The sequence below is a fragment of the Morone saxatilis genome, unplaced genomic scaffold, assembly GCF_004916995.1.
Source record: "Morone saxatilis isolate NCDOM2014 unplaced genomic scaffold, NCSU_SB_2.0 Contig5, whole genome shotgun sequence".
In the NCBI taxonomy this organism is placed as follows: Eukaryota; Metazoa; Chordata; class Actinopteri; family Moronidae; genus Morone; species Morone saxatilis.
The window spans coordinates 5,131,710-5,137,723 of record NW_023340095.1 but is presented as its reverse complement, the minus strand read 5'-3'; positions in this window follow the sequence as shown (position 1 = coordinate 5,137,723).

Genomic DNA, 6,014 nt, shown 5'->3' with positions numbered 1-6,014 from the left:
AGCAGTGAAGATAAGTCGGGCACTTCCATTTACTTGCCAGCAGGGACTAAAGATAGTTCAGGTGGCCAGTGCAGGCCAGACTGCTTAGCTTACTTGAGGCTTTGCAATAAAAACCTAAGGAAAAGAGCAAGCTTCTGGTCTCTAAATATTGTCAGGATCACCATCATTTAGTCTCAACCAACATTTGTTTAACTCACAGTTTATAAAGGCTGTCACAGTATTTCATAGTGTGCTGAGGAAGAAAGCAAGTGTAATTTGGAGCAGACATTGGAAATTAATTAAACAAAATTTTGGTTTACCTACCTTTTTATCCAAATAGAAATGATTTTAATTTGTGTTGAGTATAATCACAAGAAGAGACACAGTGATGTAAAGCTATATGCAAATAGGCTTTGAGCAAGAAACAATACTAAAAACACACAATAATATAAAAGCAACATTATGTAAGGAGGGTATTTTTTTCTATTTGACTGACAGTGACTAAACGCCTGTCTTGTCCAGCAGCCTCTCTCCTTTCCTCTTCTTAGCTTCCTCTGTCAATGTATCGTCCCCTCTACCATGATGTCTGTAAATGTCTGAGCCCGGTAATGTCGGCCACTCACCCGGCTCCAGTTCTGGTGACCATTTTACCACTGCTCCCTCCCAGTATCAGTCAGAGTTTGGTGCTACAGCCCCCTTCCCCACCCCAACCTCCTCTTTATGTGTTGAGTTTGAGGTATTCTTGATTGAATTAAGATTTATATTAAACTCTCAAATCAGAGTCTGTTTACAGGTCTTGGGGAGTACAACAGCACATGAATGAATACAGTTGTATGAAGCCTTTTGAGGCTCCAAAGGAAGCTGTGTGAAGTCTGTTCATTTGCCTCAGGTGATGTCATGAGTCAGCATTGGTTGGGTCTGAAGACTACAAGTTTGAAAATTGAAAAAAATGCGGGGGTGTGGAACTCGATCCTCATCTCTGCTTGAGGCTAGCAGCTGGAGGCAGAACTTTTGTGGACTACAACTACAGAACTACAAGTGGCTCAGTGACCCCACACAGTGGCCAGATTTTGCTTAGCCATACATTTATACCACCACATAGCACATATTCGATCGAATCACTAGGTTAATGTTATCTGTAAATAACCAGCCTGTAAATGAAACTAACCTGTTAACTGTTTGATCTTGCTAGGCTCACATTTAGTTGGAGACCAAAGTCATGCTGCTCTCATATGACTGTTTGACTGTACTCCAGCAGCCTCCCACCCAGCTATCCATCAGTAGTGACTGTCACCAGCATCTTTCAACTATTTGCCACACTGACAGGGAAAATTCATGTATCTTATGTCAATGTGAAGGCCTAGTTAATAGAGTTGTTTCTAGTTTCTTATTCAGTATCACTTAAGTTATAGAATCAAATTCATATTTATTGTCATCAAAAAGGAATTTTTACTGATGCCAAAAGAAGGAATTACCGTTCTCTGGAGGCTCTTACTTCTCTCCTTTTGGGATCCCTTCCTAACCAGGAAGGATGGGATTTGGATTTGTATGTTTATTTGTTTTACAACCTGCCACACAAAAGCTTTTTCAGCATTTTTCTGCTTATCACATTAAGTGTGATTCTTTCCCCCGGCCTTGACGCAGTACCGGTACTTACTTTTTCCAATATTGTTAACCATGACAACTGTGCATTGACATCCAAATTTAACATTTGTCAGTAACAAAGTATAGAGGACATTTTCATCCCTTGCAAATACTTGATGATTAGGAGTCTTATTGGCTAGAAATAGTTATGATCTGCATGTGTTGGCAAGTATAGTATCCTCATCTGCTCGTCCTAAGCTGCAGTCAAGTTAGTAAACCAAAGAGTTTTAATTCAACCAATGCATTTATTTACAATATATATGGTCTATACATTATGGATTATGAACTATTGTATTTATTTTATATACTACTCTATCTAGAAATCAGTATTTTCTGTTAAAGGAGGCAGTATCTGATTTGAGGCAGTGGTAATGAGGGGATTGGACAGCACGTGGGCCTGGGTTTTTCAGTGTGTGAGGCTGCTGTGTGATTATGAGACCTGGTCTCAGCATGGGCTGCGGCGTCCCTTCAGCTGTTTAGTGGCTCCACAGCCCCACACTCCCTCCTCCCTCATTTCAGCTGTTGGAAGTAATCTGATATAACTCAGAACCCTGTAGCTGGTTATAAAAACGCTTTGTGCTTACGACTGAGTAACAAGTTAAAGGGTTGTTATGTTATCAGAACTCATATATCCTGAACTGAAATTCAAGCATGTAGTGTTTCTCTATGTTGCATCAGATCTATGTATAAGTGTTTTAAAATACATCTTGGCTATCAAAGGCTATGGAGGGTTTGGGGTCTGAGAAAAACTGCCAAGTAATGTTTTCCTACTTTGCTTATATTGAAGTTTCTTGATATTGGTCTAGGGGCAATTTCATTCTATTTCCTTCAAACAGGCTATAATTCCAAAAGAATTGCAGATACAGTTTAATCTCTCCTCTATACCAATCCTGTTTCTTCAGGACAGAAAACTATTTTATGGGCAGCAGATGTTGGTGCAGGTCTCAAATTGCACCATCAATCTGATGCTTTCACCTCTACACAAATAAACGCTGAGATGTTTTTAGTGATGTTTGCTTTTTTAGCTAAATGCTTCACAAGTCATGGATGTTGAGAATGGTTTCTGCCTTAGCAAATATTTACTCTACAACACTCATTTAAATTACAGAAGAAACATTTTTGACACTCTCTTCTTCTTTGACCTTTCTTTGATGCTGCAGTGAAACTATGATGTAAAGCTGGGTCAAGCTGCACTGAAGAAACAGCTCTTCTAGAAACAAGCCAAATATTGTTAAATATAATCAAATGTTGTTGTTTTTTTAATTTAAAAGCCAATTTTCAATTTTGCTTGGCTAGAATTCTTAAAACTAGCATAAAAATCTAACCTGAAAAGCCTAAGATTTTTAGACTTTCTTAAAATTTTATTTTGGTCACTTTATTGAGCTAAATTTTATATTTCATATCTGAATCTATGATTAATAGTTTGCCAAACAAATCTTACAAAAAGACACAACTTCTTCAAACAGCGTAATAATAAATTATATAAAATTATGGCACCAGAAGCATTCTTATGTTTAGCGTTTTTCATTAAAACAATGAAAAACTAAACAGCTACTTCAATTACAACAAGGGGACAAGATCACATTCTCTTAAATTTAGAAAAGTTGTGCAAGTGGTCTTACTCTTGTTACTGGTTAAATCTAGCTCAATATTAGCTGTTATATCTTATTAAGACTAATTATTTTTCTTATGCAACATCTGCTTGACAAGACTCATTTACCAGAAGCTTCTAGAAATTTCTTTTTTGTGTGTCACCTAGTATCACAAGCCCTGTAAATCATCAGACTAGAAAAGGGTGTGAAGCTTTTAAAACTGAACAGTGTTGACAGGATCAGCAAATCAACCTCCTGGTTACAAACATCTGTCGAGAAAAAAGTCCATTAGTCCATTTTGACCATCAGGATGTGGACAGTGGGTTACTGTCAACCATTTGCCTGCACACTCTATTGTAGCTAGTGACCTAATATGGAGGGAACAATAGTGTATCATTGTTGTGCGTATTGATTACACCACACCTTAGTATGAGCCACACCTGTATCAGGTAGTTTGGTATATATAAGTGTCACTCTGTGTGCAGTGTAAAGGGTGGTTAGCAAGACTGAAATGTTGCAGTGAATAGATCATCCTCAGTTCTCGGACAACTTAAGAGTGTAGGAGCTTCCTTAAACTGCTGTGCATGAAACTTTAAATAATGTTTTGGACATCCTGCCAAATGACAGGTTAGGTAAGATTACAAGGCATTTATTTGAACGCTGGAATAAGAGTCACCATAAAATGTTGGTGCTTAACCCTTTAAAGTAAATTGCAAACACATTTTCTGTACTTCAAACTTTCTTTAGAAGTTCAACTCAAAATAACTAATTCAGTTTTGTATTTGTATTTATAAAGATATCCAATAAAGCAATTAATTCTAATGTGGACTGAATTTGATGGTCAAACAACCAATCAAATATGAAATTATCCTTATGTCTGAGGAATACTTTATGGTATACTGTGTTATAGGCTTGTTGACACTGAACCTGTCACTAGCATTAAGACGAATTGTGCTGCTGTGGGAGTCCAAAAATAGTTCAGATTGTATGATAAAGCTTTTTGAACAGATGTATTTTCTATTAAAAAATAATAAGTGATATACACATAAATAAATAGATAAGTTGTCATTTTACTTTTGATACTGTGATCATGTACTGCAGGAAGTCTTCCACTGTTGCTCGCAGTACTAAAAAAGGCCAAAACAATTAGCACGATTACAACTGTGTCACATTGCTCATGAGGGATGATAATAATTGAAGTTTTCATTATAGAGCTGCAGTAGGCACTATATATTACTCTTTATGGAAAGAGTCCCTCCCTGCTCTTTGTAAGGTTACACTGCAACATAGCATTTAACAGACAATTTTGCCTTTCTTTTCCGACATTTTTTCTGACATCGGAATGCGAGGAAAGCAGCCATTCACAGAGCTGTGGACGTGTTCAGACAGTCGCCTGGAGGCCTACAGATAGAGCGACTAATACAGCAGAGTCTGATACATGAACCCAGTGCCTTTTCCTGTGATAACAAACTCACCTTATATGCTCAAAGGAGGTAGCAGTGCATGGCACACACATAGGAAGTACCACTAAATTACTGAATTCACATGTTTTATTAGTTATAATATCCAGCCATAATGGCACAAATCAAGACATGCATCAGTACATGTCTGTACTTCTGCCTAGATCACATCAATAAATGGAAAGTCTTTTATCCTGTTTAATAGAGACAAAAGCAAATCTTAGATTCATATTTGGCAGTGCTTATACATAGCTGCATCCTCTTTTACATCATGATTGCTGTTGTTTCTATAGTCCAACAATCCCTACACAGATGTGGAAGAAGACTGTGTTTGCATCTAAGACAGAGACACAGCAAAGCAAAAAAAAGCAGCATGTCATATATTAAAATCAGCATCACAATCAACAGTGTATTCTGGAAGCTGACTGCAGTGCAATGATGAACAGTACAGGACCAGAACCAATGTTTCCTCTGCAGGTCTGGAAAAGAAAACCAATTTCATCCTCTGCTGGTCATCTTGTGTAAGTGCAACAAGCCACAACAGCTATTCAAGGCAAATACAAAGACTGGATGAAGTTTTAATCAGGAGGTTGAAGATATAAATGGGGATAAATTCTTCATGTTTTTCCTTTCTTGATGTTTGGCTCAGTGAATTATAAATCTATGGGATTTTGTCGGTTTGATTTTTGATTTGTTTAACTCATGTTGCATATCAGTTTTAGCCAGTAGGATCATACATTATTGTAATACTGAAGTAAATTCTTTAAACTTATAAATTCAATACCTCACTTAGGTAGAAAAAGAGGAATAAAAAATGCCCCCAAAGAGTCTCTCTTCCTCATGGAGGTCTCACCTTTCTCTTACCTCTGAGCAGGATACAGCAAAGTAAATAAGCCTTCACTAAAACTCCATGTGGTCATTATCATGTCAAGTCCGTTCTTGTGAGCCCACTGCAGCCCGAGAAGGTAGTGACAGTGTAAACTGTGCATGAATGACAGAAGATTTTCCGGTGGAAAACTTCAGTTTACACAGCTCAAGCTGTAGTTATTAACCTATTCACAGCCACTTCAGGGGCTGTCAGCAGAGGGACACAACCTCAGGTCTGTCAGGTTTGTCACAGCAGACACAGACTGAGGGAAAAACTCAAATAAATCATATGAGTTTAAATATTTCACTATATAATATAGTTTTTTTTTCACAAAAGAATAAAGTACACATTATTATTATTATTATTATTATTATCATTATTATCATCATCATCATCATCATCATCATCATCATCATCATCATCATTAGTAGTAGTAGTAGTAGTAGTGGTCCAGACTGGAACCGCATACAT